General features: G+C 30.8%; 1 long non-coding RNA gene across 2 annotated transcripts; it reads right to left on the bottom strand.

Annotated features, from left to right (window-relative positions):
• Window positions 1–4,473: 4,473 nt before the first annotated feature.
• Window positions 4,474–10,946, bottom strand: LOC108694727. 2 transcript variants are annotated; one of them, XR_001932097.1, is made up of 4 exons: window positions 10,662–10,946; window positions 5,714–5,997; window positions 4,734–5,239; window positions 4,474–4,638 (listed from the first exon to the last, which is right to left on the bottom strand). It is a non-coding gene; the product is annotated as an uncharacterized LOC108694727 (long non-coding RNA). The 2 variants fall into 2 exon arrangements; XR_001932096.1 differs by having other exon boundaries at window positions 4,474–5,239.
• Between the last annotated feature and the right edge of the window lie 1,308 nt (window positions 10,947–12,254).

Raw genomic sequence — 12,254 nt, 5'->3', positions numbered from 1 at the left:
AGAGAGAGAGAGAGAGAGAGAGAGAGAGAGAGAGAGAGAGGGGGGGGGGATCTAAGTCCAATTTCAGGAACTCATCTTTGCAAGCCATTTCGTAAGCTTTCATATGAAACAATGTTGTTATGACATAATTTCGCACCATATAGACTAAAAATTTATAAGGAAAATCTGAATTTCGAAACTTTCAGTCATCATTCTCAGCATTAAGACTCTACTTTGCAGACACGTATTAATGCGTATTAATGCTTTAATCCTGAAAAAGAATTTCCAAATGCATAACAGAAAAAAAAGTAATAGTAACACAAAAATTATATGTATTTCGATAATACTGATTATACATGACAGATGACTTTAGAATTCATTTCCTTGCGATAATTCGTACATTTGCGTCTTTTAATTTTTACGAAGAATTTTCTCAACAACGGCAGTAGATATAAAAATTTTAGAGCGACGTTTTTATTCGTCACAAAGAACTGATTTAAAATAATATAATAGTCACTCACTTTTCAATCTGAAAAATATAAATTTATAAAGTCAAGAGTTTAGGTTAATGTGATTACTAGATCAACTATCTTATATATTTTCTTTATACCTGATTTATTTCATTATTCTATTCATAAAAGTGTTAGGATATTACGATTATCAAAAAATAAATGGTTTTCGAGATATTTATCATGTCAATAATATGCCAGAGAAATATATTTATAATATCTTGCAGATTATTGATTTTTTTATATTTCTAACTTAATACTTTTACATGCAGAATGGTTATAGAGAAATCATAAAAAATCCATAATTCCATTTTAAAAAGCGTAGATAAACATTAAATTTTTTCATTGCGATTCTCATCGTATCTCTATCTAGAAACGAATAACAATGATAACAATAGACTCCTTTCGAAGCAGTTGCACTTTCATAGAAGACATTTTTTAAATACTTTTTAAAATACTTTTTAAAATGTCGACGTGAAAGTTATTGAGACATTCTGTATACATGTATATATGTGCGTGCACGTGTGTGCACAGTAATTCTATTAAATAATTATTACATTATAATATATATATATTGAATGTAATCCTTAGTTTCTGATATCCGCTGATGCACATAGATGAATCTGTTTTGTCTTCCGTAATCTGCATTACTTTTGAACAGATCAGAATGTAATAAACGTAAACATTCATTGACTCGATGAAATCTAGAATTTATGCATCTGAAATAAAAAAGACTTAGTTACATCTTTTATTAACATTATAACATATGTTGCATTATGTATAAGCAATGAAAGCATATTAACGCTAATTGCGTTAATAAATAATCAGAAATCGAATTAAATTAAAATTTTTTTATTTCTTGGGAGTACAAATAAGTTTTCGCCGTTCTTTTGTCAAAAATTAAGCATTTATTGTGAAAGAACGTGAAAGAACATAATGTTTTATTCAAAGTAATAGCCATCGCTAGCCACTACTTTTTCCCACTACATCTTTCTGATAGCATGTGGGTACCACGTCGGAAGAACGCTTCATCTTTTGAGGCTATCCAATCATCGAGGCTATACAATCTTTTGATATTTTCATATGATGTGAAGTGCTGCTCAAACAGGCCATGCGTCATCAATCGGAATAAGTGGTAGTCGGAAGGAGCAATGTCTAGAGAATACGGCGGGTGAGATAGAATTTCCCATTTGAGTGTTTTTAAGTAGGTTTTGACCAGCGCCGCAACATGTGGTCAAGCATTATCTTGGAGAATAATTTTCATGCCTGGAGTAGTAGTGGGCGCATTTTTCCTTGAGTACTCATCAATTGTGTTTGGTAGATAGCCCCAGTAATGGTCTTGTTCGGTTTGAGCAACTCATTATACACGATACCAAGTTGACTCACCTCAATACTCAAATACACAACATGAGTTCTTTTCCATGAATATTCGGCTTGGCTGTCGATGTTGAAGCATGACCAGATGGTCTCCATGATTTCCTCTTCTTTGGGTTCGTAGTGGATTCATTTTTCATCACCAGTGACTATACGATGCAAAAAACTCTTTCGTTTATGCCTGGCAAGCAACATTTCACATGTAAAAATTGGCGTTCAATGTTTCTCGGCTTCAGTTCATATGGAACCCAATTCCCTTGCTTTTGAATCATTCCCAATGATTTCAAACGATATGAAATTGTTTGTTGAGTCACTCCTAATGTAAGTGCAAGTTCTTCTTTTTGCGTTTGGCACGAATCTTCATCCAATAATGCTTCCAATTCCGCGTCTTCGTACACTTTCGACCTTCCGCTACGTTCTTTATCTTCGATGTCAAATTCACCGTTCTTAAACTTTTGAAACCACTCACGACAACTTCTCTCACTTAAGGCAGCATCACGATATGCTTCTACAAGCAATCTATGAGCCTCAACTGCAGATTTCTTCAAATTAAAGAAGTAAATCAAAAGTTCCCGCAAATGCTTATTTGGCTCAAAATTCGACATTTTCGTACAAAAAGAAATATGATACAAAATCGCTAATATTTCAAGGTTATGGTGTTGCCGGATGTCCAATCTTACGATATGTCGTTTTACATCAAATTTTAACTACAGTTTATTAGTGGCGCCGTCTTTTGCAAACGGCGGAAACTTTGTACTCTCAATACTTTTTATATCTCAATATAATATTTTATACATGAGGAGCAGAATTTTAAAATAAGTTATGTCCAAAATTTATAATTCAGTTTTAGTCGTTTTAATCTATTCGTTTTCAGAAAAAGAAAGTCAGAAAACTACGCGCTTTACAGATAACAATATGTCAATCAGTAAGAAATGTTAAACAAAATTGTAGAAATGCTAAACAAATGCTAAAAACATTAAATAAATTCGTTTTATTAAGGGGGTTTTTACGTTTTAGCGAGGAAAAAATTGATCTTTTTGCTTTTTTTAAAAGCTTGGTCTTAAGAATATCCCACAAAAACGTTTTTTTTGGGAAAAACGAAAATTGTTCAAAGTATACGAGATAAAATGGTGTTTGTGGCTGCTTGATTGATTCAAAAAGTGCGCATCAATCAATTACAACGGGCGGTCGTCATTATTTATGTTCAACCATTCTAAATCATTCTAAAACGTTTCTATCTAATAGAGCAAAGTTCCGTTCTTTTCTGAGAGTTACTTTCGTTTCTAATGAAAAACGGAACGGTACTTGTTTTAAAATATTTATTCACTTTTTATCCGAAACCCTCTTTTCAAATATGATTATCACGATTCCAAAAAAATGAAAGTCCGACTGATTTCTATTTCTATTATATTCAGTAAACATAACATTATCACCCATATTACAACTAATAGTTTGCTAATAATTAATTTTTTCTATTAATAGTTAATTTTTCTTTTAATAGTTAATTTTTTCTATTTTTTTTTTAAAGTCAAATAAAAGGAAAAATGTGAGAAAAATTCGAATTATTTTTTTCAAACTGTTGCCATTGTGAAAATGTGCATATGATATTATTCTAGATCGGGCGAGAATAACAAGTCTATTCAATATAAGAAAAAACTTTACTTTTGTTATCAGATCAACAATACGATCTGTACCTTGATCATCATTTGATCATATTCGCAGTGCAGGTCTAATTACGTTATCTTATTACTATTGTGTAAAAAATTAATACTACAAAAAAAAATATTTTTTTATACATATATACACACTTTGTAAACTTGTATTAGTTTTTGATTATACCTAAATATTTACTTACTAAAAAAATTCTCAAAGAATGCTTTCAAAATCAATTCTCAAATGTAAAAATCTCCTTAAAAGACCTTTTGTTAAAGCATCTTTGGTTAAAAGACCATGCCATTTTTCTTTTTCCTTTGAAAATCTCTTTTCCGCTATTTAGCAGGATATCAGGAAAATTCATTATCCAGTCGGATAATTGGACATATAAAAAGAATTTGACGACGGATATCTGATATTCTCTACTCTTTAACATATTATGCGGAGTATCCCTAAGTAATAATATAAATAAATTCACTTCGTGTTACTATCCGGTACAATACACGTCTGGTCATTGATACCTTAACAGTCATTTTTATACGAAAAGTGTAAATTTCCAATTCCAATCAGTTTTTATAAAGATTTTATATTTTAATGTTTTCTTGACCAAAACGCGAAAAAATTGCTGTAAATCTATAACAGTGAATGCAAAACATGACATCACATCATTTCGTTATATTCCAATTTGAAACTGTGAAGTTGAGTTATCCGGAAAATCCACGCGGATTTTTAAGCAAAATTCAAACGACAAATTTTTATTATTAAAAGTAATTTTATTCTGTAATATATGCATCATTATTTTGTACAATACTTTTCCATCTTTTGGGTAATTTCATAATTCCCCTCTCATAGAAGTCCTGGGGTTTTTCGGCGAAGAAGCTGTCCAAGTAATTTTTGAGGAGTTCCAAAGAAGCAAAGTTTAAACCATTAATTGAATTTTGTAGCGACCACCGAAATAAATGATAATCCGAGGGTGCAATGTCGGGGGAATGAGGCAAAACATCCCAGCCAAACGCCAATAATTTTTGTCGAATCTATAAACTTGTATGAGGTTGGCGTTGTCATGATGAAAAACGAAGCCTTTCCTATTGATCAATTCCGGACACTTTTTGGCGATTTTCACCTTCAATTTATCCAATTGTGAACAATACTTGTCCGAATCGGTAATAGCTCATAGTACACTATCCCCTTCTAATTCCATCAAATGCAAAGCATTACCTTCTTTGGATGTAAGCCTGCCTTCGAAGTGGTCGATGGCGGTTGACCTCGCTTGCTCCATGACCTTTTACGCTCGACATTATTATAAATTATTCACTTTTCGTCGCCTTATGATACGCTATGAAAAATGGATATTCGTATTCGTTGCGTTTGTATAGCAAATCGCTGATGAAAATGCGATTAATACGATTTTTTTCAGTTAAGTCGTGCGGCACCCAAACATCAAGCTTTTTTATAATCTGGAGCTTGTTTAAATGTTCGGAAACAGTTGATTTGCCAATGTTTAACCTTGTTGCGATTTTCCGAACTGTGATTTGCCGATCGGAATCAATTAAAGCTGTAATTTGGTCGACATCGGTTGTAACTGGCCGGGCAGCGAGGAGCATCTTCAATATTCATTTCTCCTGAATGAAATTTAGCAAACCACTTCTGGCACATGCGATCATTTACGGCATCTTCCCCGTATACGGCACATATTTTTTTTCGAGTTTGTGTCGCGTTTTTGCCTTTGCGGAAATAAAAAAGCATTATTCATCGAAAAAACATGTTATTTCCTTCCATCTTTAAGTTGATTTCAAGTAAACAGTTTTTAATTTATTGGGATAATTAATATCACTAATGCGTTGAAATGTCACTAATCAAAACACGAAAGCATCTGACACATCGCATCGACATAAATATATGATATTCACCTTCGAACAACATCTGTTGAGAAATCTGCACGAACTTTCCGGATAACTCAATAATTATTGTTTAGTATATTTTTAAAGTTCAAAATAAATATTGTATGTATATATTTTATATGGACAATTCAGAAAAAAACATACATACATTATCAAGGTCACAGTCATTGATAAACATAGATTCCATTTTTCATATGTTATTGAAAGATTTTTATGTGTTTCACATTGCAAACATTTTGATGCATAATGTCAATAAAAATAGTACAAAGTAAATGTATATACAGGTACAATACTTACCGAAGAATAGCTGCAGAAATCAGAGTACTTAAAATAATGATGTTTGGCGGATAATAGTTCAGAAACCCAAAACGAAACACAAGAAGAAACCAGGAAATTATGTCATAATTAAAAACAAAGAAAGCAATATAATTCCAATATACTAATTCATAAAATATGTATGCAATCCATCCGATTATTATTCGAATTATCCAATTACGTAGCCTTTGGTATTTCTTTGGTTCTCCGAGAGCTTCCAACGTATCGTCTACTATAGCAAGTTCACGTAAGCACATTTTCAATTCCTTTAAAACAAGTTATATTTATTGAATATGCGACACAGAAAAAAATTATTATACATTTATATTTGAGTAAAAATTGTTATTGCAATATGTACAGGAAATGTGACAGATAAAGAGTTATATTATAATAATATAAGAGTTATATTATAATAATATAAGCATTAAAATGTGTTGATCGATCCAAAATTTTTTTTTTAATTTAGTTTAGTTTATTGCTCTATGAAAAAATTACGTGTTAACAGAATAATAGACATGAACATAAAATATGATACAATAAACTAAAGTAGCTTGCAAAGGCATCAACAAAACTACTGTTATAAAGTCTACTCACTCAAAAAACCAGAACTAATAAAGGACATTAGGCAACTCATAAATTCAAAAAATTCTTAAACTTTGTGTACAAGTAAGATAATTCATTCATAACGCAAAACTATTTTTTATTCGTGCGAATTACAGTTTTAGGAGATGAAACACTCTTTTGAAAAAAATTGGTTTTTTTCTTTTGAAGCGAATATCGTTGAAATTATAAAAGGTACGAAAAAATTTCCGAAATTTGAATGGTTTCAAGAGTAACGCAAATCAAAGAGCATTTAACCCTGAAAACAACAATGTATATTATAGTTATGTTCCGAGAACTATTTTTCAAATATGAAAACACTTATGTATACACGTTCCGTATTCGCCTCATACCGCGTTGGCTGCGCGAGATAATGTAATTGGCAAATACAATACAATCCAATATCATCAACACAGTATCAATACAGCAGGAACTTTTAAAATATGAGCTTTTATATAACTACAACAACACAATAACAATAGCAACAGTAATAGTAACAGTGTGTCAAACATAAAACCAGTCAAATATTTTTATGATATATATAAAGAAATGTATAAAATATTTCAGACAATTTAAAACAAAGTATGAATTAAGAAATTGTTATTTTTATAAAATATTTGTTCATTTAATTTTGGCTTTGATAGAGCAGCCAGTTGCAACTTGAAAAAGAAAAGATATTATATATTATATGGACAGTAATTTCACACAAACAAATAATAGTTTTGTGTTACAAACTACTCTATTTGTGCACAATGTTTTAGAATTTTTTGAATTTTTGAGTTGCCTAATCTTCCTTGTAAGACAGCGATGCAATAAGTGGTGAAGCAATAGTTAAAATTGTACACGCATACACGCAAGCACGCACGCACGCACGCACGCACGCACGCACGCACACACACACACACACACACACACACACACACACACACACACACACACACACACACACACATACAAAAGCGCGCGCGCAAGCAGCTACACACATTTCAGACATCAATCTTTTTTAATTATGATGATAGAGACAATTGATGTACTCAGTTTGCAAGTGTCTCTTTCTAAATCTCCGCCATCTCTTTCTGTGAGTGTTGTTTGAGAGACAAAACTCCTTTCCTTGTTTGACATACATCATAATGCATCTTATATCTTTTTATAGAAAAAGAAATAAGTATGTTAAACAAGGAAAGTTTTATACCAATTTCATGATGTAAAATAGGTCAGTATTCATATTCGATTCCTGCATGTAAGACTGTCTTAAGTACAATCTTAAGATGTCATAAATCAATCCGATGATTGTATTAGCATCTTAAGACATTATTTAAGATAGTTTTAAAATAAAAACAGACTATGAATATCGCCCCATGTTTCGCGTTTCACTGTTGGTAGTCTTTGTCTCTAATGTGACATCCATAGAAATCCTGGCGGAAAAATTTTTATGCCAAAATACATAAAAAAAGTACGCCTTTATACTTCCACTACGGCATAGAATCCCATTAAAAATGTTAACATAGAAATAACTACGCCAAGCTACGCGAAAGATGTAAAATGGCGTACTTGGACTTAATTAGGCATAAAAATACGCCAAAATACGCACAATTAATAAACATACTTCGTGAACTACGCGTTTCTATGCAGAATTATGCCAAACTAATTTTTATTCTTTTGTAGTGTTTCAAGAAAGTATTCTCTAAGTCATTCTATGATTTTTTACACAGAATTACACTCTATAGTCTGATAGTTAAGTAGTCTATAGTCTGATAGTTAAGAAATGACAAATTACGCGTTTTTGAAAAATGTAAAATTACGTATCTAATTAGGCATAGAAAGTATGCCAAAATACGCGCAACTATAATCATTACTTCTTAAGTTCTTAAACTACACGTTTCTATGCCGAATTCCTCTAATCTTTCATTTAAGTATTCGGAAAAAGTATGCCATTCTATGTCTTTCGTAAAGGTATGAATCGGTTTATTTTGGCATAAGAATAGAATTCAATGCCAAACTACACTCCGTGTTCCAAACTGCATATTTAGGAATTTTATATAGGATAGTTTTTAGCATAATTAGGAATAGTTTTTAGCATACTTTGGCATAGAAATTTCTCGACCAGAGAAGATACGACGGAGATTTAGAGATGCTTGCAAAGTGAGCACATCATGTTATCCCTTCTATCATGCTCTACAAGTATGAGTTATTTAGTGACCGAGGGATTCCTGTACGTGCAAGTTTCTTTGAGTTTTTCAGTAATTATAAATTACGTTTTATTATTTTCCAAAATGAAGTTTTAATATTTATTTTAGAAAGTTGAAAATATGTTGGTGAATTTTTGGAGATTGTTTGAATTATTCTGAATAGGTAAAAGAACGAATGGATTTTAGTGACTCATATTTATATGAATGAGGCACCAATTGTAGCTTGTATATGGTAAGGATTAAATACTGTGAGTAACGCGATGAAACGCGAGGCAACAGAACAGAAGAGGACAAAAACAGAAAAGTTTTTATTGATGTAGAAAGAAAATTAAAAGAGAATTTGACTGAGGTGTAAGAAAAAGCGACACGAACTTCGAGGAACGATGAATGGGGAAGGATAAGTAATCTTAACAAGGAAGAAGTGGAATGAAGCTCAGAGTTCAATTGACGGAAGCGTCATATATAGAGGAGCAAGGAAGAAAAACAAAACAGCATAGGTGAAGAATAAAACATTGCCATATTCTAAGCCAGCTAGATCTCTGGTAATATTGAGATATATGGTCGTATTTATGGACGTAATAGGAGAAACGTAGGCAAAAATTTTGGGTACGCTGTACACGGTTAAGGAGTTGTTGGTTAAAAGCCAGAACATAGACGACATCGACATACTTAATCAAATAGCGAAATAACGAGTAATTGAGGAATTTTTGAGAGCAGAAAAGATGGTGACGGGGATAAAGAAGATGTAGACAGGCGTAAGCAGTCCGACACTTAACTGCTACGTGTGATTGTATGAAGAGGATATCAAGAATCTTAATAGAGAAGGAGCAAGGAATTGGGACGGAGAGGGCTGTGGTAGATAAAATGAAGGCCTCAAAAACCGTGAGATCTTTGGGATTTTTTAAAAATATAATAAAATCAGGTAATTTAGTTTTATGGTGTCTTAAGTTTATTCTATCAGTACTGAAATACATAAAAAATCTTTTTTTCTTATTAGAACTAAAGCTATTTGACAAAGCAACAGTAACCTCGAACAGTTACTTTTGCTTGTTAATAATGAATCGACTATATGCGCTGTTCGTAACAAAAAATAAAAAATTATGATAGTAAGAAATGAATATAGTTATAGCCGGATGTAGGGAAATTACAGAATAGCAAGAATAGTAAAATGGTGGATATGTGAATCTTTTTTTTTTTAATTTGGCTTTTTCTGTATACAAAAAAAAAATATAAATTGTATTCGAATAAAATTGTAAAATTTTTATTAATTAAGAAACGGCTATGTCTGGCTAAAGATTAGTTTTCTAAACAAAATGCAATTTACATTAAATCAATAAATCGAGTAGATTTTTTTTATTTGCTGTCAACCAGGTTGAAAAAAATGATTTTCAGAAAAACGCGAAGTTTTATTTTCAGATTACTATATATATATATGTTAACTGCACAAATTTAAATTAAAAAATTTAAGTTACTCTTATTTGGTAATCCCTGAACCATATAATAGCTCTTCCTTTAAAAACGTTTCTTCGTCGATACCAGAAGCAGTTCCAGCGCATCATTGTCACAAAAACTGCTTCACAAAAACTGCTGTCAATTTTCCGAATATCTTTTTAAAACTTGACATATGTACTCTTGATACATGTATCTTTCAAAACATAACAAAATTTAAAAAATCGACTTTTTTCAAAATTTTACGAAATATCGAAGGATTGAATACGGATAATAATTTTGAGGAACCGACAATTAGTAAGGATGATTTACAGAATTTTTAGATGCAGCAAATTATTAGCAGACGATTTGACAATAGATCTTAGATCTTTATTTAAATCGGAACAGGTTGCTAAAGCACCGAATGGGTGAAAAAAAATTTAAGAAGGATTACTTCACCTGCGTACATAAAGAGCTTGGAAGATAGAGAAACATTAGACATTAGATACATTATTAGAGACCAAAATATTAAAAAGTAAGAAAGTCCGAGAATGGTATTTTGAGATACTCCAGAGAGAAATACTATTAAATAAGAGATAAATAATATTAAAAGATCAAGTATTATTATATAGGGATCAATACATTTTAAAATTTTTACCTTAAAACGATAGAAGCTGGTAAGAATTAATATAATGGTTAAGAACAGTACTAACACATATGTGTTTATAATTTTAATCCGTAAATAATTCAAGTAATACGTTGGATAGAAATAGAAGTACATAAAAAAGCTCCATATGGCCAAAACATATAAATAAGAGAGACACGGCCTGAATTGTCCACGAGGATATTCGAATATGCCCAAATTGAAAAATGATCCAATAATCAATAATGGAGCTAGCGCTTTTTCTAGCGTCTCTGTCATAGTTTCCAAATAGTCAATTAGTATAATTTAGTCATCAGTTAGTTTAATAAAATTAGTTCTTAGAATTAGTTCTACACGAAACACAAACACGTTTTAATATTTTCTATAAAAATTTCAGAAATATAGTTTATGCAGTTTCTCTAGGAACTTTGAGTACTACACTGTAAGATACGTATACTAGAGGAACATATTTATATGCCGTTTAACCAGCAAGTATGAACAATGAAATGCGCACATAGATAATCAAGATTAGATTGCTATTCACGGAATATTTATTTATAGATACGTAGAGTAAGGCCACTAGTTATGATTCACTCTTGAGAAAAAAATTTATATTATCGAAAACAATATTAAACAATTAACAAAACATTTAATAGTTATAATTAATCATAACTATTGTGTTATGGATGATTTTTTCATTTTTCGGTACCGTTTTATGTGTTTTAATTTTAATTAAATCGAGTAATGACAATTATTTACAATTAGACTCCGAGTACTAATTGCAGAGTTTACCAAATGCTGTGACCTTTTTGAATTTACTTTCAACTAAGAATGATATTGATTTTTTTCGAAATCTAATGCTATTTACTACCTCCTGTAAAAGTCATAAGTCAATTCTTATTATACAATATTTCGAATTTTTAAAAGTAAATACCTTATTAGTTTATGTCACGTCTTAGAAGTTAAAGATATCGATAAAATGTTTAGCGCTATTGCTAATAAATAAAAAAAATTGACACTTGAAAGAGATAAAAGAAATGCTAAAGAATTTTGTAATATGCTTTATTTGATAGAAAGCTATAAGTATTTAACTCAGATAACATTGACTAGAGAGATACCGATTAGAATTCTAAAATAGTGTCCAACTTGATCTCAAAATGTAAATATATTACAGAAAGACAGAGCAATTAATTAGATGATAAGAGTACCCGCCAACTAAAAGTAAACTTACTTGCATTTTATATAAAATATTGCTATGATATTACTAGATTACTTCAGAAAAATAGATTTTTGTTTTCTTAAGATGAAAGAGAAGAAAAAAGATAAGAGAGAAGAAAAATAAGGAACTATAATAGTTTACTAACGCTTTACTTTTAAACTGTGGAGATTTTTCGAATATACTTTAGAATGATACTGTTTGAAGAATATACCTCTTTTTTATGGTAAGAATAGATATATTTTCTAATATATATTATAATTAGTAGTAGACAATCATTTAGTAACCTTCATAAATCTGACAAATGTATGACCCTCCATAGGTGCTTTCCAATTGCATTATCCCTAGATACTTTTGTATATCAGGTGTACAAGTATGAAATGATGATTTTTTTTTCCAAAAAAAAAAAATACGTTAAATTCAGAAGAATGATAAAAAGAGATTTCA

Source organism: Atta colombica, unplaced genomic scaffold, assembly GCF_001594045.1.
Source record: "Atta colombica isolate Treedump-2 unplaced genomic scaffold, Acol1.0 scaffold123, whole genome shotgun sequence".
Lineage (NCBI taxonomy): Eukaryota > Metazoa > Arthropoda > Insecta > Hymenoptera > Formicidae > Atta > Atta colombica.
The sequence above is the reverse complement of the archived record's forward strand: the minus strand, read 5'-3'. Positions and strand labels throughout refer to the sequence as shown.